The 24517-nt window shown below is 48.3% G+C and overlaps 1 protein-coding gene across 1 annotated transcript in view; it reads left to right on the top strand.

Moving 5' to 3' along the window:
* Positions 1-7635: 7635 nt before the first annotated feature.
* The window catches only part of WNT5B (Wnt family member 5B), a 148393-nt gene continuing 131511 nt past the window's right edge, over positions 7636-24517 (top strand). Inside the window, exon 1 of the mRNA XM_037064792.1 lies at positions 7636-7702. The gene's annotated coding sequence lies outside the window, so the exon portion shown is untranslated. The remainder of the gene's footprint in view (positions 7703-24517) is intronic.

Genomic DNA, 24517 nt, shown 5'->3' with positions numbered 1-24517 from the left:
TCCTGAGGACTGGGCATAGGTTTTGATTACCTGGGTCTTCACTGTCAGCTTCTAGAGACCTTGTCCCTGACACTTTCTGCAAACCCAGATGGACATTGAAATTAAGGAAATCAAGCAAGCAGCTCCTCGCCTCCTGCCACTGTCTGGGATGGTGGGTGCCCAAGCAGTGCCCCTTAGGGAGTGGACTGGAGGAAGGCAGCTGCCTGGGTGGTAAGATCTAAAGGCTAGGTCAGCTCCCATCAGCTTCCCCACAGACCCCAGGACCCCAGAAGATCTCCTCCATTCAGATGCTGCAGTGCCTGGAATTCTACCACTGGATGATCATCTGCTGTGGATCTGGTAGCTTTCCTCTTCCCAGAAATTCCTGCATAAAATGCACCACAGATGGCAGCCCGGAATGAAATGTAGGTGGGGATACAGGTATGGTTACCGGGTTACAAGAAAGACAGAAAGAAAATTAAAAGGGGAGGAAGGAGTGTAGGCCTAAAACAGACCAGTAGCCACGTGCATGAGGGTGAGATCACTGGCCCTTTGCTGCCCCGGACAGGCCAACTCTTACCTTGTTCTCTCCTTGTCTCCCTCCTACCTTCTTGGGTTTGGGAAATGAAAGTCAGAACCTCCAGCACACTACTGAGGCTATGAAAACCAAAGGTATTTTTCTGTTCATTCTCCTCTAAGCATCAAAGGTGTTTAAGGCCCATATTTGAATCCTGAAAGGCAAGGAAATACCGAGTGTAATTGGTCTCTTTGTTAATCACCTTCCTGATCTCACTGTCCTTATGTGGCCAGTGCACGAAGTCTCTAGAAGGACCTCTTAGAAGGGAGGAGTGTCAGCGTCTCATTGCTGTGGCAGCCGAAGGCTGTCCTCTGAGCCACCGCTGTTGGGATCTGTGCAGGATGCTATTAGCTATGTGTCAGGACCCAGATGGCTGCATAACTACGCAGACTGAAAAATTCAGAGAACAAGGGAGGCTGTTGGGCTAAATGCTATCAACTTAGCTTCCTAAATGTTAACAATTTTGCATTCTCACTTGTCAATGTTTGCCTCTTGTGGTACAAGCATTTTTCCCTCAAGCCAAACAAGTGCTTTAGATAGGACACTGCCTAGCAAAGCCTCCCTAGTCACAGAGCGGAATTCAGGAGTTTATAAATGCCTTTGATAATTACAGGTCAAGAGATGAACCATTACTTACCTTGAGATGTGTTGGATTAGCTGTGGATTTCCTTGATCATCCTTATTAGTACCACTGAGCAAAAACCATTGTCAAACACGATGGCAAAGGCAGGACCTGGAGCCCAGTCTCATGCAGGCTGAGCACACTGCACAGGGTCCTCGCAAAGGCCAAGCTAGGAAGGAACAAGGCCAGTGGAAATCAGGCAGATTCTGGCTCTCTCATTCTTCTTCCTTCCCACCTCCATTGCAGTACCAGTGGGACTTCACTGGTACATGCTGTGGGGCTTCCAGGAAAGCCCTGGCCTTATGCTGTTTTGCACTATACATTTGAATGAGCATCTCTCCCCTCCTAGAAGGCTTACTGCGACCTTGCGGTCAGGTCTCAAACAGGGCTGAGGATCAGGGGCTAAGGCCTCTGTGGGGCTTTAACAGTCACGGACCACAACCGTGTATAGTTAGAAGATCCAAGGTGCAGCCCAGGATTCTGCATTTTTAACATCGTCTCCTGGGAGATTCTGATAAAGCAGCGATTTACCCATCAATGCCAAGGAGCTGGTTCAGATTGAATGACCTTCAGATGCCTCTTGGTCATGTGGTCCCTGGGTGTCTGTCCCACTTGGGCAAGTCAGTGCTCCTCAGGGAGGGCTTCTCACTGCCATCGCACCCTTCCTGCTCCCCTCTTCTCTCCTCTCTCCTGCCTTTCCTGTTGCCCCAACTATCCTAACCAACCAGCTTTGGAGAGGACAGACGAAGGGGTGTCTCATGCTCAGGAATGTGAGCCCTCACTGAGCTCTTGGCCTCTCTCCACCCAGCCCTTTCCCATCCCTTGCTAACAGCAGGGATTTCTCACCCTCCTCACTTTTCTTCTCTCTGCTTTCAATCGTGTCCAGGGCTCCCTTATTGTGGAAAAAAAACATTACTAGATCACTTGACCCCTGAGCCCTTTCTCTTTCTTCCAGTCCCCCTCTCTTCTCAGTTAAACTTGTAGGGATTACCCACACCCCCTCACTGCCCCTTCCTGCCTTGACCCCTGGCTGGCCAACTTTCAGTGTTATTGGTTCACTTCACTGAAACTGCCTCTCCAGCCACCCTGACCTCTAATCACCTTCCAGTTCTCTATTTCTTGCTGTCAACACTTGGATGTCCCCAGTGACACTCAAATGAAATGAATATGAAGTCAAATTCATTGTCTTCCACCCACACATCCATCTTCCTCAATTTCCCCCTTGACTCAATCACAGATTTATTTAGTGAGGACACTGAGGCCCAGAGAAGGAAGCGACCTGCCCATAGTCAAGAGCCCCTTGAGAAGAGGAGGCAGTGAGTCCAGGCCTCCAGCCTTGCCCCTGAATAGCCTGAGCTGTGAGGGCTTCGGCTCCTCAGGGTGCAGACACAGGTATCTGCCCTTTGTTCCCATTCGTGTGCACCCTGGGTCTCCGTGCAAACAGAGCCCTTGAAGGTAGGTACCCTGTCTCATTCCCTCTGAAATGTCCCTCAGTACAGAGTACATGAAAGGACTTTCGTCAAAGTTGAGAAGGGCAAACAGGAGAGACATGGGGATGCTACAGATTCAAAAGGGAAAGCAGGGCTTTGTGTTGACAACAACTCCAAAGAACACTGAGAAGCTTACTATCAGGGCCACACTCACCAGAACTACCCACTCTCTCTTTATGGGACCTCAGCAGGTGGCACTGTCAGGATGATGGACCCTCCTGGCAGCCACCTGGGGCCATGGATTTGCCAGCACTCAACTGCTTCCATCTAGGTATTTGTAAAGCTATGACTCATTCAAGGAACTATTTGGGATTCTGCCTTCTCTTAGAAGAAAAAATGGGGTTAAAATCTGGGAGTTCAAGGACTGAGAGTAACATTAGATTGTCCAAATGAAGAACTAGGTCATATCTATTTAATAATTATCATACCATTGTTAATATTTACTGAGTGCTACTATAGGGAAGACACAGTTCTTGGTTTCTTTAGCTGGACTATCCTATTTAATTTTCACATTCCCATGAGGAGGGCTGTCTCACCGCCACTGCCTTCCCAGATGAGGAAACTGAGCCTTAGGGAGATCAGTGTCTTGCCCAAAATCCATAAGGGAGCGAGTCTGGGTTCTCTGTGGGCTGGTCCGCAGCCACTGGCCCAGTGACCATGTTAGACCCCCTCCACGGAGGGTGGTTGCCTCTCTTTGGGGAAGAATTGGTCAGGGGAGAGCATCCAGGGAGATGAGCAGGACTATTCTCATTTGATGGATCTCAAATAAGCTAAAAATGTAAAAGCAGTTTACAATCTGGTGAGTTCGCTGCACGTCTCAGGTGTTAAGACTGTCCGTAGTTTAGCCTTTCTTCCGCCTTTGTACAGGTTCCTTCAGCTGCTGGATTCTTGGTGCCAGCATTTTTCCCTACAAGTCAACTGCAGAGTTTCCTTCTTAGCAACCCTGTGCTTTCAGCTCTTAGAATTCCCCTCATTCAGATGTTTCAAATTGCCTTAGCTATTGGGAGTCTGTGGGAGTAATCCAGGGACAGGGTTTGGACATTTGGGTCAGAATCTATCAGTTTTTGAAACCCTTGTTTTTAGAAAAACATCTAGATAACCAGCATGAAATGAACACTGAATAACACAGGGAACAGAGGTAAAGTGTCTGTTGGGATAAAAGGTTATTATGGGGATAAGATGTTATTAGTTTGCCTCTCCATTTCATCCTGGCTTCAAAGGCGCATCTAGTTGGTTCCTCCGGGAAATTTTCTGTGCATCCCAAGTAACCCCTTTGAAAAGGACCAGAGAAGCCATCTGGGGCGGAATGAAGGACTGTCCTGAAAAGGCTGGTTTCCTCTGGCCACCAGCAGCAGTAAGAACAGCAGGGCCACCCGAAGCTCTTCCTCCTGGTGTTGGGCTGGGAAAGGAACAGTTACCCTAAAAATGCACAGCCCCAGGGTGGGAGGACAGTGCTAGATGTACCTACCCCATAGGAAGGCCATAGGGAGCTAAGGAGATGGAGGAGGCTGACTTCTCTCTGACTCTGGCAGGATCTTCATTAGGCATTTTGGCTTGGAAGAGACCTCTGAGTATGGTTGGTGGCTGGAAAAGCATGACCAGGGAGGGCGAACAGTGTCTCCAAAAAATAGAACAGAAATCATCACAAATTTCCATGTGTCCAAATACGTGTTTTTCCTTTCTTTTGTTTCAGCCACAAATGCCAAGTCAGGATATGTTTTATTGAGGGGAGAAGGCAAGAGACCCCACCCAGGAATCACAGACAAAACATGGTGAGATCTCTCTCATTCCCTGCAGTGTCTGCCTCCAGGGGTGGCTGTAGACTCCCCAGCAGCTCAGTGACTCACGCAGCAGGGCACTCACCACTTCCCTTGAGAAGTTGGCCCAGAGACCCTCATTCAAATGTTTCCCAGCTGTTCAGCCACAAGCTCCTTTCCAGGAGACACTGTAGTTTCCCTTCCTGGGCCATAGATTTTGACTCATCTTGGATGGAGATGGTGGGAGGTACAGGGCTATGTGTAGGATACTCAGCTATCTGTCTCCTGTTACCTGCTCTCTTCCTAGGCTGTCAGCTGGAAACCAAGGAAAGTTGTCCCTTGTGCTTATTCTAGGCCTCGAACAAGAAATTTGTCCCCCACCCCAATATGATAGTGGCAAATTGTAATGGGGACTTGTAACCCACCCCACCATTCTTTTGACATTGTTTCCCTAAGTGCTGACTCTGACTAATATGTAGCTTGTAGATAAACAACAGCATGTTTGTATAAGAATCCTAGGAACTGACTTCAAAAGATACAGACCCCGACCTTCAGGCATCCCAGCTCTGGGAGATTTGCAGATTTTCAACTGTGGATCCAGGATGACAGGAAGTCAGGATGAAGTGAAGCCAGGATGACTAATCCAGGATGATGCACACCGGACCACCACTTGCCTTATCAGTATGCACTCTGCTCCTCCACACGTAGAGAACTTCACACCCCTCATCTGTCTGTTCCCCTCTCCCTCCTTATGAAAACCTCTGCCTCCACTGAGAGGTGGAGATGAGCTTTGAGACATGAGTCCCCCATCTTCCAGATGGCTGACATCTGCAAATAAATCACTTTACTTTATTTACATCATCATCTGTTTCTTGAGAACTGGCTTTTGTAGCCAAACCTACTTTTGGCACCAACCCTACTCCTTCAGATGGGGAACTGGTCCCAGTCATCTCTGTGTGCTTGGAGCTCCATAAATGTGTGTGGAGTGAACACCCAAACATTCCCAGGTTGCATTCCAGAGAGACTGGGGCCTTCTGGACAAGGCCTTCCCTGACCTCCCACAAAGTCTCTGACCTCAGAGCCCAAACTATTCTGAGAAGAGGAAGTGCAAATACTTTTAATTTGACAAAGTGGACTCAAAGCTATTATGCCTGCTTTAGACTAGCTCCTCTCCCTGTCCCATCTGTCCCCAGAGATAAAGCCTTGAACTAGCTCCCCCAGGTGAAAACAGCTCCCTCCCCGCTCCCCCCTCTGGCAATTATAGACCATTCATTTAAAGTTGCTGGTCCAGGGCTCATAAACCCCATTCACTCCGAGGTGAGAAAGTCATAGTGAACCTCCGGCCCAAGCTAGCAGGATTCCAAGGCAGCTTTTCCCTCTAATTAGTCTGGTATTTGCTGAAAGAGTTTGTAGTTTCCTTATTGTAAAAACCAGAGGACAATAGCTCCTTATTGCCAACCCAATGTGGTGGGCTCCTGGTCACTCTCCGAAAAGAGAAGGCTGCGCCTTGTTTGGTTACTAATTAAGAGAAGGCAAAACCTAGGATTATTTCTATTGTCCCTCTCGCACCCCCCCCCCCCATACTGCATTCAAAGGCAATTTCTTTAGCAGGGCAGCCTCCTACTCACTCAGGGAAGAGGTGTGTTTCAAAATGNCTTGTTTGGTTACTAATTAAGAGAAGGCAAAACCTAGGATTATTTCTATTGTCCCTCTCGCACCCCCCCCCCCCCATACTGCATTCAAAGGCAATTTCTTTAGCAGGGCAGCCTCCTACTCACTCAGGGAAGAGGTGTGTTTCAAAATGTAGAAGAAAAGGCTGTTGGAGGGCAGACCTCAGACAGCGCTGGCTACTCTGGGTTGGCGCCCTGTTACAGGAGTCCGGAGCAGGGTCCGGAAGCTGGGGGGTCAGAGCCTGCATTGCACGGATCTTGGCTAACTCCCGCTTGACAGGTCACCCAGGAGTCTTATAAGGCAACTACTAACAGGACTTTGAAACTTCAAAAAAGGTATTTAAACTTTGATCTGAGCTAAGGTTAAAAACTGGACTCGTGGTATTTTCAAGCGACTATGGGGCCACTTTTCTGGGCTTTGGTTTCCACATTTAAAAAGTTAGGTGAAACTCTACCCTACAGCTGTCACAGAAGTGATGAAAGAATGCATCGGGAACATTTTTCTCGGTGTGCCACCCCACACCCATCTGGGACAGGATTTCCTGGCCCAGAGATCTCTCTGTTGGGTGCTGTAGGAAAAGGGCCGGGAGAGGAATGACTTGGGTTGGTAAAGAGGAAATAACCAATCACACTCTACTGCTTTGGGGGGGTTCAAAGGAAGATAAAGAGCGTGTAAGAGTTTGATGTAAATGTAAGAGTTACTGTTAAGTCTCTCCCCTCTCAGAGCCTCTTGCTCTGCAGGCCCTGAGGTGCCAGCGCCGGGCGGGGCGCCCACGGGGGTCCTCTCAGGGCACTGGGTCGAGTTCCGGGAGCAGGAGGCAGTGGGTGCGCTGGGCCGGGGAGGGGGTGGGGCTCGGGGGCGGGGCTCCCCACCATTCCCTAGGCAGGGCTGGGGCCGCTCAGCTTGGAGACCGAGGGAGACGTTGTGTCCGCTGGGCGGCGGGCAGGTGTGGAGGTCAGGGTCCCAGCGCCTGGGAGGAGCCCTGGGAGGGGAACTCGCGGGCCCACGAGTGGGAAGGAGCAAGCGGGCCGCGGCGGCCAGGGGCGGAAAGGAGGGGCGGGGCGGGGCGGGGCGGGGGAGGAGGCGGCGGGGGCCGGAATCCGCTCGCGCGGCGCCTGCCTGCCCTGCACTCCTGGCCGTGCCGCAGCCGCTGCCCGTCTGACGCCGACTTGGCCAAAACTTCTTGGGGTCCCGCGCTCCAGAGAAGAGGGTGCAGCCCAGCGACGACCGACGGCAGGGCCTGAGCTGGTGCCCAGGTCGCAAGGCCTCCCTTCATTGCAGCGCGGTCTCCACACCCGACTTCGCAGCCGACCGAGCACAGGGTCCAGGTCGCCGAGCTCCTGGCAGCAGGAGCAAGCGGGGCTCCCAGTGCCGCGGCCGCCCGGGCGGGCAACGCGCCTCCCAGCATCCGGGCTCTGGCAGACGCTTCGGCGGGATCCCCGGAGCGCTGTGCACCCAGGCGCGTCTGCAGAGTCCGGTGCCGCGGCCCGAGCGGCCGGCGCGCTGAGAGGAGCGGCCCCTGCTCGCTGCGGCGCCCGGACGACCTAGTGCAGTAGTCGCTGGAGGAGCCGGAGCCCGCGAGCCTGAGGAGCGGCGGGACAGGCAGGTAAGTGCCGGCCGCCCGCTGTGGGAAAGGGGGAGCTCTAGGGCCACTGTGCCCCCAGCCCCCGGCCTCCGAATTCGCCGCCCGGAGACGCCCCTCCTGGGCTCCCGCCTCCGAAACTTCCTAGAGCTCTCTGGTTCCCGCCCCCTAGGCGGCCACGGGTGCTCAGCGCCCCCCCCCCCCCCCCGCGGGTGGTGGTGGTGGTGGGGCCCTGCCCTCCGCAACGCGACCTGGTGGAGCTGGCTGGGAGTGGGCTGAGCCCCATCAGGTGGGGGTAGGGAACGTGAAACGGGAATAGGAACCCAGGTCCCAGGCCACGAACAAAGCTGGGGCTGCTTGCCGCCTCCAGCCCGTGTGCCGGCCGGGCGCGGAGCGCGTGCAACTAGGGTAGAGTTTTCTCACCCTTCCCAGCAGCTCCAGCGCTTGTGGCTCTCGGTCCCCGAGGGTTGGGTGTCCAAGGAGGTGGCCGGGGAGGTGCGGCCCGTCGGCGTGCAAAGGGGCATCCCCGGGGCCCTGCCCGCGCCTGTCGGAGAAGGGTGAGCCCCTGTGACCTCCTTGCTCACTTGTCCTGGCGTGGTCCGGCCAAGCTGGAACGCTCTGCCTGAAGTCTGCGCCCGCATCAGCCAGACTGGGCGAGGGCTACATCTGGATTATTTTAGACCCCAGAGCAGTGTTAGTTTGGTGCCTGAATTCCTGCCTGATCTCTGAGCAGGTCAAGCCCTGAGTGGTGGTCTAAGGTTTCAGTTTTCTTTCATTGTCCTTCTGCTTCTTGCACTTATCTATCCCTACCCTGGGAAAGGGGGGAAGTGACCTTTCTCTATCTTCTGGCAAGTTCTCGTGCATATGTGGCCATGCACTTCAATCAGAGCCAGATTTTCTGGATTATTTTCATTCTCAAATCGCTGTGAGATGTCGTTCGCTTGAGGCTTGATTGGTTCTGTTTACAGAGAGAAAAACTGAGGTTGCTCATTCCTGCGGCGGGAGGGGTTCCCAACTCTGAATGGGTTGACCTGCTCTCCATCTCCACCCACCTGGCCTTCTTCGCTGCTTTTGCCAGGGGTCCACACTGGCACCAGCTGTACTGTTACCCTGATCAGAGTTTTCAGAGTTTCAGCCTGGTACCTGGAGGAGAGAGGCTCAGGATCCTGTTACCAATCTCCTGAACTGCTCTGGTCACTGAGAATGTGCCCATCTGACAGAGCTGTGATGGGACATCTGTGTTGTGCCATCAGTGTGGGGGCAGAGATCTCTGGGTCAGTGGGGCAGGGCCACACTCCTGGCCACACATCAGCATTTGTGAGTGCACAGGGGTAGGAGTTTAGGGGGACCTCTTCTGTGACTGGCCCTGTGGTAGCATGGGGCCTTGGGAGCAGTGGGCACACCCTCAGAAAGCCTGAGTACCCTTTCCTGGTGCCAGCTGCTCCTGTTGATCTCTGGTTCACTGGTGGGGCGGGACTGCCAGTCTCAGGCACAGGTGAGTGGGTGCTGGCTCCAGTGTGTGCCCACACACCTTTCCAGGCACACATACACACACACAGGTCCTGGCAAACTTCAGGAGGTGAAATGCTGAGTGGTGGTTTTCCTCCATTTCAAAACAGTGTTGTCTCTGTGACACAACAGATCTGTGGTTATAAATAGCAGGACTTGTTTGCGAGGCTCCTGTGAAGGAGAGGCAGTTGTGAGAGGAGCGACACAGCTGGGCCCAGGAGCCCAGGAGAGAAGGCAAGCTTAAAGCTAGGTCTCCCCACTTCAGGGCGCAGCTGGAACCAGCACCAGGGCAAGAGGAGGGAGTGGGGCAAAGGGACCTGAAGAGACAATATGTGAATAAATAGCTAAGGGCAGCCAAGAGCAACAGCCCCCTTCTTTTCCTAAAGAAAATCAGACGGAGGGTGTGTGGGATTTGCCTGCCAGGGGAGCAGGAGCCAGCCTTGGAGGAGCTTGCTGGCCCTTTCCATCTGTGGATTTCCTACTTTCCCAGACCCTGATTTCTTCTGTATTTGAGTGTGAGTGTGTGAGGGAGGGTGTGTGTGTGTGTGGGGGGGGGTTTACTCAGGGTGTCTAAAGCCGCTTCTCTTTTTAGTACATTTGCTGATAGTACTATCTCCAGGGGCATCTTACTGGCTTGAAACAACCCTTTTCTACAAAATTTTCTATCCTGTGGAACTGGAAAGCATTATGCTGAGCGAAATAAGCCAAGCGGTGAAAGACAAATACCATATGATCTCACCTTCAACAGGAACTTAAACAACAAAACAAACAAGCAAGCAAAATATGACCAAAGACACTGAAATTCAGAACAGCCTGACAGGGACCAGAGGGGAGAAGGAGAGAATTTCAGGAGAAAAGGGGAAGGATTCACAGAAACTAGTATAAAGGACACATGGACAACAACAAAGGGGGGTGGAAATGGGAGGGAGGTGGGGAGCATGGGGCAGGGGCTGGGATGGGAGTGGGAGACGGAAAACTGTACTTGAACAATAATTAAATAAAAAATTTTAAATAAAAAAATTTTTTTATCCCAAAAGTGTAAGGTAAAGGGATATTGCCAAATTGCTGGGAGCCATATGTGGCGAAATGAAAAAACCTGGGATTGTCTTCACCTGTGCATTTACCCTTCTCTTGCTGCAGTGACAGCTGAAAGATTTTTTTGTTTGCACTTCTTCAGGAGGGCAGAGGACCACGCTAGTCTGCTCTGATTTTACCTCCCGGGACAGTCCTGCCGGTTTCCAGATCGCCCAGCCTGGCACTTCTGGCAGGAGAGGGCATTTTTATGTGAAGTGATACTTCTTGCCTTCTCTGAAATAAAATCCAATGTGTCCACAAAAGCTTTTCTGTTGGCCATTCTGATTTTGTTCTCCCTAGGGTCCTTTCAAACTGCCTGTCATTCATTTCCTAATCTTCTTAACGAGTCTTCAGACTCCGCCTTTGTTCCAGCCCCACACCTGAAGGCAGCCCTCACAATCTGTGGTGGTGGTGGTGATGTTTGTAACTCTTTCAGGCCTCTCAAGGTTCGGAGGAACCATAGATATAAAAATCCCCCAGTGAGGAGAGGATATGGGGGCTCCTCACTCTCACCTCAGGGCATCCTTGGCTGGTTTTCTATGGAGTATCTTCAAATTGAATCCAGGAGTCCAGAAACAATCCAGCAGAAGGGTTGGGAACAAATACTGTGATAAAGATGAAAAGACCTGATAGTTTTTAATCTGAGCAACTGAGCCACTTGTTAAAGTAAAAATAACTTCTGCCCATCTCTGAAGAGTACCCTGTCTACTTCCCTGCCACCCTGTTGGTGGAGCCTGGGAAGCAGGCCTGTTGTTTGTGGGGTACAGTTATGGCCCTACGTTCCCTTCAGTGAAAGGAGCAGGTGATTCCCTGCTTTTACCAGGGCCTCTCCACCCAGCAGCTCTGTTTAGCTGCTAAATTTAAACTTCTGCCCCCTCCAGCCTAGTTGACCCACTGGCTGGCCATCTGGCCACAGGCTGGCTCCTTGGGCTGCAATTCCTGATGTCTTGGCCCCTGTGGTTGCAGTTGGGCCTTTTAGTGCTGTAGGAATCCTCTTCCAGACTTTCTAAAGTTGGTCTCTCTCCTCCCTGCTTCTCCACCCACGTGACTTTCTTCCCAACTCTTTCTCCTCCTGGGTGATTTGCACCTGGCTGGTTCTAGGGGGAAGACTGTCCCCTGACACCTCCAAACACCATGCATGAGGTTTCAGGACGCCTAGGCCCAGGCTGCCTTGCTAACTGTCATTGCCCAGCCCAGCCTGGGCCCTGGGGTCCCCTCTGAGCAAGTCCAGTGCTGGCAGCAATGCATTTTCTGAGAATTCCTTTTTGCACTCCCAAACTCCTGAGGAACCTGGCCCTCTCTTATGTCCTCTTCTTTGCATCACCATCTTCTCTTGAGGTTTTACTGGGTAGGCTTATGGGAGTAGGGGAATGGGGAGAGAGTGTGGAGGGGGGGCACATTATAGCTTCTCCTTGGGGTCTCAGTTATCTCTTCTGTGAAGTGAGGGTGTCGTATGAGACTGTGCTAGAGGCCCCTTCCATTTCTCATGTTCTGTTGTTTTAAATAGCTTTAGCTGGCTCAGTTTTGGAAATCTCTTTGCTGTGAACCAGGCCTGGGGGTGGGGAAGCAGCCAATCAAAGGAGGGGGTTCCCACCAGAGAAGTGGAAAGGCGGGGAGGGGGGTGGCTGCAGCCCTGCTGCTTTCACACAGTTACTGTTTCAGAAACCGTGGTCTTGCAGGCAGGGTTTGTGGTGGAGCTGGAGGCTCAGGTTGTGCTCCTGGCTTTGGGCTCTGGCCTGGCAGGGGCCTCTGTGGTTAGCCAGCCTCTCGAGGATTACGGGGAGGCTCTGTCTACAGTTTTGGGTGACTTCAGAGCTGCTGCCTGAGTGCTGGGGGGAGGCACCCGGAGTTGTTCTTGAACGAGTTTCCAGTCCTCTCTTCTCTACAGGTTCATTGAGTCCAGAAATGCTCACCCTTCAAAGGTTAGTCTTGTTTGACTAATTGATAAAGGGTCAGGAGTGGATTTCCTGAGGTCTGAAAAGTTATAGCTGGGTTTAAGTTGGAAAAGATAGTGGATTAAAAGTTCTTGGTTTACAAACTCGAGACCCCAAAGATCACTTTGGAATTATCTGGAATGTTCAATCAGTAGATTTGCTCTGAGTCCTGCTGGGGGAGCAAAAAACAAGGTAATAAAGCTATACTAACAGTAGCCCAAGGTAATACTGTTTGCTGCTGAGCCTTCCTCTGCCCTTAGAGGGGAGCTGGACTTCACAGGGACAAGCGCAGAGCATCCATGGGGCCCCGGCTCTGTCACTGACGGGTGCCTGCTCCTGTGGCATCTGCGAGGCCTGAACCAGGATTCATGCACCCCCACCCATTTCTCTTCCCAGTGGACTCCCCGGGGGTGGTGGGAGGTTCCCATTGCTGTAGGGGGGTGGAGTGGAGGGAGTCCCTTCCTAAACTCATCTCTAAGATTATATATTTTACCATATTCATCAAGGGGTTTCTCCTGAGAAAATTTGAGCAGTGAATTACTAAATACTTCATACTAATCTTGTTTGGGGTAATCAAACCTTTAGAGAGATTTTATATAGAAGTTTTGACCTAGAAAATGCCACATCACATTCAAAGCAGGAGCTGGTGAATGGAGGGAGGTTTCTAGATTATACTATCAAGATAATCCCTGAGACCAGAGGCCAGAGAAAGCTAAGACAAGAGCCCAGGGCTTTAGAGTCAGGTGCTGGTGTGAATCTCAGCATGCAGCCAGCTACAGGGACCTTAGCCAGGGCAGGTGACCTGACTTCTCAGTGCCTTGGTTTTCTCACTTGCGAAATGCAAATAGAAACTCAAAGCTTCTCTCCTGTGATTGCTGTGAGCTAGTGGTGGTGCGGACGCCTGTGTGTGCAGCACTAAACCAGGCTCAGGGCATCCTGGGCTGCAGCAGTGTCAGCTCTGGCGGCACTACTGATGGGGCCCAGAGGCAGAGTGGTGAGAGCACCCTGGGCCCTGGGCCCTCGGCCCCGGACTTGCTCTGCATCGGAGGCTGCTTTAGATGGGACGTCACAGCATACCCATTGCTGTGTCAGCATGTGCTCACCAGACTTGGAGGGAATGACTCTCATGAACACCCGTTGTTCTCCAGTCAGGCGCAGATGTCATTTTGATCATTAATAGAGGGTCCCAGTTTGAGGAATGACCGGTGATAGGAGAGGACAAATGTTCAGGGTTGACTATCATGAAGGGAAGGAAAAAGTGAGACATTCTCTTTTCCCTTGAACACTCTCAGAGTGACCTGTTGCTCAGGCTGGACCCTTGGCTGTTCTAGCGGGGCCTGGAGTGTCCCTCTGTGCTGCCACTGCCAGCAGGAGAGTCTGCACACATGTGTGAAGGGCCAGCGAGGGACGGTGCAGGACTGGGGTAGGGGCTCCACCAGTGCTTCACTCCCGCTCCCGGTACCTTGAGCCTCAGGCACAGCCGTCTACCTTCCAGGTTGTCCTTTCAGATGTCTGGCACCATCTGGAAGTTACTGGAACTCATCTCTTTGGTCCCTGGCTGCCCCAGCACAGGTATCCAGCAAAGCCTGGTTGAATATAACGTGAGAAGAACCGATAGGAGAAGCCCTCCATTTCGTTCCCTCTTCGATGCGTATTCTTCCTGCAGCTTCTGGGACACCTCACTCCCCTAGTCTCCCTTCTCCCTCACTGGCAGCGGCTTTCCTGCTCTTCTCTCTTCTTAAACATTGTCTCTTCTCTAATACACTCTGATGGCTGTAGAGACCACCCACATGTCACTAATCTCACATTTTCCTCTCTGCCTGCTCCTCTCCCTGGTCCTTCAGGTGGCTTAAGCAGCACTTTCTGCAGGAGATCTGCAAGGTGTCCCAGTCTGACCTTCCGACCTTATCTCTTAAACCTGCTCTTTGCACAGTGTTCTCCATTTCATCCTTCTAGTTGCTCTTGCAGTAAGCTCTGCAGTCTCCCTCCCTCTTTACCCCCACCACCCACATCTAGTCCATCAGTGAATCTTGCTAAGTCTACTTTCAGAAGACACTCAGAGTCCTGGCCACTTTCCCCCTCGCCCACTTCTCCCCTCTCCTCCTGGCTAGAGTCTCACTCCTGTCTCACTCCTCCCCTCCTCCTTCTGGTAGAGCTCCATTCTACCAGAAGCTCCCTTCCTAATTGTAACAGCCTCCTAACTGGTCTCCCTGCTTTAGTCAGCCTCAGCGATTCTGCTGAAATCTGTCAGGCCGCTTTTCCCATCAGAGCCCTCTGATGGCCTTTAGTTCTACGTGGAATACATGCAGAGCCCTTAGAGAGCTCATGAGCCTGGGTGATCTGAGCGCTGCTTCCCCTCTGTGGCTTCATCGAGTCTGTACTTCACGCTAGTCTAGCAGGCTGGCATCTTGCTTGTCTGTGAGCTCCAGGCATGCATCTGCCGGGGGTTCCCAGATGGTTTGTTCCTCTGCCTTCCCCTCCTCTTCTGTCCCTTTCAGAGCCCTTTCCTCAAGTGTCCTCCCAACAAGGTCTTCTGTGATTCCCCTGTACAAGCTGCAGCCCTCCTGCCTGTTCCTGAGCCCCCTTCTCCACTTTATTTTTCTCCATTGAACATACATATTTTATACATTTTACTTATTTGCTCTCTTGTCTGCTTCCTCTTACTAGAATATAAAAACTAAGAGGGTAGGGATTTTTGTCTGTTTTTACCGTTGTATATGGCGCATATGGAACTATGCCTGGCATGTAGTGGATGAGGAATTATGTGAATGAATGACGGGGTCTGTGTGTCAGCAAGGAGAGTCTAATGGTAGAAGGGGTTGACTGTCCCCCGGTCTATGATCTCCCTGTCCTTGCCTTGCACCTCACCAGCCTGCAGAGGTTAGGCAGCTGATAAGGACGTATGGCCAATTACATATCTCTACTTACTTAACTGTTGAAATTAAGACACGTTCACCAAAAATCACTGCTTTCCCCCCCACTTTTCTGCCCCACTTTTCTGTTTCCTTTTTTAAAATCTATTTTATTGATTATACCATTACAGTTGTTCTATTCCCCCCCCCTTCATTCCCCTCCACCCGCACACTCCCTGCCCCACTATTCTCCCCCCACCCTTAGTTTATAACCACATGTCTCAAGTTCTTTAGATTCTATATTTCCCCTACTATTCTTGCCTCCCCCTATCTATTTTCTACCTACCGTCTATGCTATTTTCTGTGCCTTCTCCCCCCTTCTCCTCCTCCCACCCCCCTGTTGCTAACCCTCCATGTGTTCTTCATTTCTATGGTTCCACTCCTGATCTAGCTGTCCTCTTGGTTTGCTTTTGTTTTAGGTGTGGTTGTTAATAACTGTGAGTTTGCTGTCCTTTCACTGTTAATATTTTTCATCTTCTTTTTCTTAGATAAGTCCCTTTAGCATTTCATATAATAAGGGCTTGGTGATGATGAATTCCTTGAACTTGACCTTATCTGAGAAGCTCTTTATCTGTCCTTCCATTCTAAAGGAAAGCTTTGCTGGATAGAACAATCTTGGATGTAGGTCTTTGGATTTCTTTGTAGGTGACTGTCCCCTTATCTCTTGCTGCTTCTAGGATTCTCTCCTTCATTTTCATCTTGGCTAATGTAATTATGATGTGCCTTGGTGTGTTCCTTCTTGGGTCCAACTTCTTTGGGACTCTCTGAGCTTCCTGGATTTCCTGGAAGTCTATTTCCTTTGCCAGACTGGGGAAGTTCTCCTTTATTATTTGTTCAAATAAGTGTTCCACTCATGGCTGTTTCTTTCCCCCTCATGGTACCCCTGTAATCCGGATGTTGGAATGTTTAAAGATGTCCTGGAGGTTCCTAAGCCTCTCCTCATTTTTTTGAATTCTCATTTCTTCATTCTTTTCTGGTTGGATGTTTTGTTCTTCCTTCTGGTCCACTCCCTTGACTTGAGTCCCTGTTTCCTTTCCATCACTATTGGTTTCCTGTGCATTTCCCTTCATTTCAATTAGTTTAGCCTTCATTTGTTCCTCTAATTTGTGACTATAATCAACCAGTTCTGTGAGCATCCTGATCACCAGTGTTTTGAACTGTGCATCTGAAAGGTTGGCTATTTCTTGGTCACTTAGAATTATAGGTTCTGGGGCTTTGAGCTGTTCTTGAGTGATAATGTTTGGTCTGTTTGCACCTGTTATGTATGAGGGGCGGAGCCTTAGGTGTTCACCAGGGCCGGGTGACCCAGTCTCTGGGTTGTGACTCTATATGTGGGGGCGGGGTCAGAGAGGGAAAAAAATGGCGCTTTGCTCTGTTCCACTCTCTCAGATTTCTGTCCCCTCTGTGGCTTCCCACAAGCAAACTGGGTCCCTCTGGTGCTGGTTCCCGGTTGTACGCCCGTGTACTCTCCAGGACCCTGTGGGTATCTCCAATGAATTCTCTGTGAGCCTGGGAGCTTCTCCCAGCCCCTCAACCTGGAGCAAGTCTTTCCAGTTGGTGCGCTCAGGCTCTAATTCCTGTCGCCGGGGCCGTAGCCTGAGTGATCTGTCTCACTGTTCGCTCCTTTGCTTGGTTTATCTGTGCGCAAATGTTTGACGGCAGTCAGCCAGCCGCCCTGCACCCTCACGGGTCTCTCTGTCGCCACCCCACGCCTGGGATCCACCAAGTGCCTCCACCTCTGCTCCTGGGTCAGTTGGACCGAACGATCTTTCCAGCCCGACCCCACTCTGCTGCTGACTCCGTCTCTCTTACCAGTCTGGCTGAGTGGTTCGTTGTTGTTGGACTTCTGTACAGTTCAATTTTCACTGTTTTGGCTGCATTTTTGTTTCTAAAACTTCGCTGTCTTTAAACTTGGTTGTGGGAGAAGGCACAGTGTTTCCACCTACGCCTCCATCTTGGCTGGAAGTCCATCTTTTTTTCTTAGATAAGTCCCTTAAACATTTCATGTGATAATGTTTCTTCTTTAACTGCTTGGTTGTTGGACTCCCATACATTTCGATTTTCTGCCATTCTGGTTGTTTCTTGTTTTTTAATTTGATGTTGTCCTTCCTTTGGTTGTGCAAGGAGCCACAACCTATCTACGTATGCCTCCATCTTGGTCAGAAGTCCCAAAAAATATTTATTTTTTGAGAGAGGAGAAGGGAAGGAGAAAGAGAGGGAGAGAAACATCGATTGGTGCCTCTCACACACCCCCAACCAGGGACCCGGCTGGCAACCCAGGCATGTGCCTCGACTGAGAATGGAGCCAGTGTCTTTTAGGTTTATGGGACAATGTCCAGCCTACTGACCCACACCAGTCAGGGCCATGTGTATGTTTTTTACATGCTTGTCTGCCTTCTGGATGATAATGAAGATAATAATCTTCAGTGTCATTATGGCCTAGTGAATGGCAGGTGCACAAAATTATAGATTAAAGGGGTGAATGGAGAGTGTGGTAAGTAGTTGACATCTGGGCAGAGCCAGTCCCACTGGTTTCTTTCCCTTTTTGGTTCCTAAGCTGTATGGTCAATATGTCTTTACCACTTTTGTTTCCTGGTGGTTCTAAGACTGTGTTTCTAAACCTTGGCACTATTTATTACTTGGGACTCAATAATTCTTTGTTGTAGGAGGCTGTCCTGTGCATGTGGCCAAATCTCTGACCTCTGCCCACTAGAGGTCAGTAGCACCTGCCTATTGGTGATGACAGCTAGAAAGTCACTAGTCATTGCCAAATATCCCACTGGAGGCCAAATTGCCTCTTGTTAAGTACTACTGTTCTAAAGTGTCTCTATTTTATCCTGACAATCTTTCCTTATTTTCTTTTCCCCTAAATCTTTTGGAATTGCTATGAGGTTCTCATCCTATTTCTGTGCTGCCATACGAGTGTGCCCTTATACATCAGATGTGAATTCTGTTCCCAGCTTTCTCACTAGCTGCTTGTCCTCAGCCCACTCCCAACAGGACCTCTCTCATCTGCTCCCAGAGGAATCACAGGTCATCTCAGTCCCCCTGTTGCTGATCTTGGTCCCCTTCCTGCTCAGAATGCTTGAGTGACGTACGACTCATTTCCCTGCTGAATTCAAGTGATATATTTACTTTGGTATTCAGTATCCATCCAAATCTTTATAAAATATATTTTATTGATTATGCTATTAAAGTTGTCCCAATTTTTCTCCCTTTGACCCCTCCGTCCTGTACGCCCCTTCCCTCCAGCAACCCCCACACTATTGTTTATGTCCATGGATCATGCATATAAGTTCTTTGGCTTTTTCATCTCCTATACTACTCTTAACATTCCCTGTCTATTTTGTACCTACTGTTTATGCTTCTTGATCACTGCACCCTTTCCCCCATTCTCCCTCTTCCCCCTCCCAGCTGATAACTCTCTGAATGGTCTCCATGTCTGTGATTCTGTTCCTGTTCTGGTTGTTTGCTTAGTTTGTTTTTTTTAGATTCAGTTGTTGATTGTTGTAGATTTGTTGCCCTTTCGATGTTCATAGAGTTGATCTTCTTTTTCTTAAATAAGTCCCTTTAACATTTCATATAATAGTGGCTTGGTGATGATGAATTTCTTTAGCTTTTCCTTGTCTGGGAAGCACTTTATCTGTTCTTCTACTCTAAATGATAACTTTGCTGGATAGAGTAATTTTGGATGTAGGGCCTTGCCTTTCATGATTTTGGGTACTTCTTTCCATCCCCTTCTTGCCCGCAAAATTTCTTTTGAGAAACGAACTGACAGTTTTATGGAAATTCCTTTGTAGGTAACTGTCTCCTTTTCTCTTACTGCTTTTAAGAGTCTTTCTTTATCTTTAACCTTTGGCATTTTTATTATGATGTGTCTTGGTGTGGTCCTCTTTGGGTCCAACTTGTTTGGGACTCTCTGTGCTTTTTGGACTTGTATGTCTATTTCTTTTGCCAAAATAGGGAAGTTTTCTGCCATTATTTTTTCAAGTAAGTTTTCAATTTCTTTCTATTCCTCTTCTTCTAGCATCCCTGTGATTTGATTATTGGTGCATTTAAAGTTGTTCCAGAGGTTCCTAAGTTTATCCTCATTTTTAAAAATTCTTATTTTCTTCCTTTTGTTCTGATTGAATGCTTTTCCTTCCTTGTGTTCCAAATCATTGATTTGATTTTTGGTTTCATCCTCTCCATTTAGTGTAACTTCATTTCTTCCCTTATGCTGTTGCTGCACTCAGTGAGTTCTTTGAGCATCCTGATCACCAGTGTTTTGAACTCTGCATCCAATAGATTAGCTATCTCCTTTTCGTTTCGTTCTTTTCCTGGGGTTTTGTTCTGTTCTTTCATTCAGGCCATGTTTCTTTTCCTCCTCAATTTGGCATCCTTCCTGTGTTTGTTTCTGTGTATTAGGTGGAGCTGCTTTGACTCCCTGTAAAGGGCACCTGTAAATTGTGTGGGGTGTAGCCTTAGGTAATTGCCTAGTCAGGGCAGATGGCTTCACTGTTTTGTGGCTGTGTGTGCGGTGAGGGCTCAGAGATGGGACAATACTACTGCTTGGCTTTTGGAGGTTTGCCTGGCACTCGCCCCATTTCCAGTCACTTCACCCACTTTCCATATGCAGCTGACGCCCTTCTAGCTATTGCCTTGGTGGTGAATCCCAGAGTGAGTGGGTCTGCATATGTTCTAAGTGTGTGCGGGCCCTGTAAATGAACTTTCCTGAAAATCTGACATTTTCTTCCATGCCTCAACCCCCACTAATTTTTACAGCCCAAAGTTATGGAGATTTATCTTCCTGGTGCCAGAACCCTGGGCCGTGTGGTCTGGCCTGGGGTTCGGTTGATCACTCCCAACTTTTATCATGAATGTGGGGACCACCCATTCTGCTGCTGCCTCTGCCACCTCTCTGCACCACACTGAGTCTCTGTGCCTCTCTACCTGTCTCTCACCCCTCCTGCCTGTCTTGATGAATATGGCTGTTTTAAATTCTTGGTGTTTAAAGGCCCATGCAGCCTGATTTTCAGATGGTCCTGGCTGTTACTTGTTTTAAGAAATAATTGTAATTCTTTCTGTGGTTGCACAAGGAGGCAAAGCATATCTACCTATGCCTCCATCTTGATTGCAAGTCTCCTTCCAAATATTAACCTAAGCAATGCTTGGAGACTCTTCTCCTACTGCTCCCCTATATTGCAGCCAAACCAGGAGTCCTGCTTCCTAATGATGGCTCATGCATTTGTTCCTTTCAGAATCCCTTCCTCTTCCTTTCTCCCTATTCATACCTACCTGTTCTTCAAGGTACAGCTCAGGTGCCATCTCCTTGATCACCTCTGTCAGAATGATCTCTCTATGGCTGGGAGTCTGCTCCCCAATGGACAGTCATAGTTCTGAGGATGTTCATTGTGATGGCCCTTTGCGCACTTTGGTTGATATTGTAGTTCATATTTGATCTTCACTGCTATCTCTGTGGCTGGTTAAGCTGTCTTCTCAGGTAGATCTTAGGTGAGTCCCTACATACAGCGAGGACTGTACCAGAGAATCACCTCAGAGCAGTGAATAGCCATCCTCCTGATTAAATGGGTGACTAAATTGAGTGAGGTGTCCTATAACAGAAGGGACTTTGTTATTTACTATGAATTTAAGTACAACATTAGCCCTTCAGACTTCAGTTTAGTATAGCATGTGTCCCAGGCTTTTAAAACCCTTCACACCCCATGCTTTCTGTTCCCTGTCCAATAGAAAGCACATGGCTTTTGGAGGCACATGGACTTGGATTTAAATCCTGACTCAGCCACACACAACCTACAGCTATTTAGTTTTCCTGAGCTCTCAGTTCTTCATATTTTGAACAGGGGTAATAATGCCCAACTAATAATATTATTTTGAGAATTCACTGTTATCATTTACTTGAATTTGGGTGATTCCTGCACATAGTATGTGCTCAGTGTTAGCTCCCTCCTTTAACTCTGCACCAAAAAAAAATGAGTGTGTCAGGAAATTGTCACATTGATGCTCCAAATACCACGCTGCTCAGGGTGTGGTCCTAAAGAACTGAGTGTCTTACAATTTGGTTTCTTTGACATTGAGGAGACAAAGGAGACCCAGAAATTCACTTAAGTGATGGCTATTTTTACCAAAGCACTGTGAAAAGCTCAGCAGCTTCTGGCCCTTGGGATTTCCCAGGCAGGGCCCAGTATGAGAGGGGGGTTCCTGGAAGGTAGCAGTGATGTTCACTCACCTTCATTCCCGCCCCCCACAGTCCCAGCAGCTGGGGTTGTTACCATTCAGTAATGCTGATAAACTGATGCAGTAGTGACTTCCACAGTCACAATCCCCATGGATCTAAATCACCATATTTCATCAACACTAAGACACATTTTAACATATTCATCTTAAAATCAGTGTGTTGTCTAATTAGGGGTACTTTTCTTTCTTAGGTACAAAGTAATAGTGCATTTTAGAATTGATAGCATATGAAGTTTGGTGAAATGAGGTAATGTTATTGATTGCTATTTACTGAGATGACCTGTTGTCTTTTCCTAAAGCCCGCCTTAGTGCTCCCTTGGATAGGTACTTCTGTTGTCTTGCAAAATAGAGTATTTAGAGTGACATCGTCATTTGAACATCTGGTGTCTGAGTTAAAACTGAAAAAGGAAATTCTAGGCAAAGACCAGATGTCCCATGGACTCTCGCACCCCAGTGTGAGAGGACAGATGCTCCTGCCTGCCCCTGCCCTCGTGGTCTCCTGTGAAACACAAGTCTATGGTTACTGTCCCTGTAACCAGAGATCTTGGACAAAATATACCTTGGACAAGACTCCCTGTCCTCATTTGTAAATGCATTCACAAGGTACCACCCTGCCTGGCCTGCATCACAGAGCTGTTGTAGGGTTAAGAGATACAGTGTGCATGAAAGTGGGTTATATCAGGGTAAGGCACCCTCTGTGTTCACAGGATGTGAAGAGCAGACAGATATGTGACCAGAGAATTATTAGACCCTCCAATAAACCACAGCCCCAAGTGACTCAGTGTTGATTCATGCCTGGCACTTGTCTTTTTATTTCTCTCTTTCTACTAGAGTTTTTGAAAAGTTTATAGAAGCTTATCTGGCAAAGTGAAATAGTATCTAGAAGTATCAAGAAGAAACATCCTGTAACTAGAGTGTGAGCTTCCCACTCGCTCATTGTATACTTTCCGGTTTACTGCCTTGGCATTAGAACAGATAAAATATCGGTAACATTAGCACAGATACCTTTATCATGAAAGAGTAAGCTAAATCTCTTATGCATAGAGCTTAAGAAATCAAGGTCTGCAGCCCAGCTGGTGCTGGCTCAGTCCTGGCCCCCAAACTCACCAGCAGTGTGACCACCACCCAGAAGTGACCTTGGGCAAGTTACCCAAACTCTCTTGACCTCAGTTTCCTCATCTGTTAAAATCTTCTAGGGGCCATTGTGAAGATTAAATGGAACACATGGAAAGCACTTAGCAGGGCCTTGCATACAGAAAGCACCCAGTAAGTATTTGCTTTAATTATGCTTCTAAATGACCACACCAAAAACAAACAAACAAAAATGCTATTGTGCAATCTCTAGGGACTAGTTCTGCTGACTTCATCAAAAACTTGGTTATGTCTGAAAAGAAGTGATAGTGTTGGTGTTATTTTCATACTCAAACATGGTATTAATAAACTACACAAATATGTCAGTTCTACAGTAATCTGATCTCCATAATATTGTATTTTCAAATACATAGTTTGTTTTACTGTAACTAAATCTGGAGGATCCTGGTCAAAACCTTACCAGACAGCTTTTAAATATTTTCTTTCAAGTCAGATTGTTGCAATGCACTGTCAGCCATCCCATGGACCGAGGAAGGGTCCTGAGTGGCATCTCACTTTTATGCTTCAAAGCCTGGGAGGCCTGCTTCTAAAAAATATCATGAACTTGCTTCCACAGTTTGTCTGTATTTGAGAGTTAGGGGGAGTCTCGGCAGTGTCACAGCTCATGAACTTCATGTATTCTTCACATGGCCGAAGGACTCACCTAAGATGGTGATTTACTTGCTTTTTCTTTTTAAAGATTTTTTAAAACTTATTTATCTTTAGAGGGGAAGGGAAGGAGAGAAGGAGAGAAATATCAATGTATGGTTGCCTCTTGTGAGTCCCCTGCTGGGAACTGGTCTGCAACCCAGGCATGTGCCCTGACTGGGAATCGAACCTTGATCGTGTGGTTTGCAGGCCTGTGCTCAATCCACTGAGCTACACCAGCCAGGTGCTTTTTCTTTCTAATCAACTTTATTGAAGTATAACTTGCATATAATAACACTGTAAGTATATAGTACAATAAACTTGGACACATTTTCACACTCATGCAACCACAGCCCCAGTCAAGATATGTCTACTTCCCTGGCCCCCCAACAGTCTCCATAGTCCACTCTCCCGCCCCCAACTCAGGCAACTACTCATCAGATTTACGTCAGTCTAGATTAGTTTTATCTGTTCTAGAATTTCACATAATAGAATTATACCTGAACTCTTAGTTTCTTTTCCTTAGCTCTTTGTTGTCCAGCTTCTTTGGCTCAGCATAGTATCTGTGAGATTTTTCCATGGTGTTGAGGTATTAGTAGTTCATTTCTTTTCATTGCTGGAGAGAGTTGTATTGAGTGAATATGCTATAATTTGCTTATGCACTTTTGATGGACATTTGAGTATTCCACATTTTCGTTAATATGACAATCTCTGTTAGTTAATTAGGATGTTTAGTCTATTTACATTTAATACCATCTTTTAACTTTTTATTTTAAAACCACTTTAGACTTACAGAAATGTTGCAGAAATGGTGCGGAGAATTCCTGTATGTATACTCTTTGCTTAGTTTCCCCTAATGTTAACATTGTACGACAGAAAGTTAACACTGTTAACAGTATTAAGTAATTTACAGATTTTATTCCAGGTTCACCAGGTTTCACTTAATGTTTTTTTCTGGCCCCAAATCCAGTTCAGTATTACACATTAAATTTGGTTGTCACATGTCCTTAGTCTTCTCCAGTCAGCGACACTTCCTCAGTGTCTCTTGTTTTTCATCATGTTGATGCGTGGAGGTGTGCATTTGTGAAGGGCCCCCCCCTCAGCTCCAGCTGTCTGGTGTTTTCTCATGAGAAGCCTGCAGCTGTGTATTTGGGGCAGGAATGCCACAGAAGAGATGTTATGTCTTTCTTTGTGCATCATGACAGGGGGTACCTGATGGCAGTGTTTCTTACTGTTGGTGATGTTAAGTTTTGATCAGTTACTGTACTTTTTATATAGTTTGATTTAAGTCTATCATGTTGCTATTTGTTTTCCATTCATTCCCTCCTCTGATTTTTTAAATATATTTTATTGATTATACCATTATAGTTGTTCTATTCCCCTCCTTCATTCCC

Source organism: Sturnira hondurensis, unplaced genomic scaffold (assembly GCF_014824575.4).
Source record: "Sturnira hondurensis isolate 20B ecotype Veracruz unplaced genomic scaffold, ASM1482457v3 Scaffold0015509, whole genome shotgun sequence".
Lineage (NCBI taxonomy): Eukaryota > Metazoa > Chordata > Mammalia > Chiroptera > Phyllostomidae > Sturnira > Sturnira hondurensis.
Note: the sequence above shows the minus strand (reverse complement) of the source record. Positions and strands in the feature narration are given on the sequence as shown.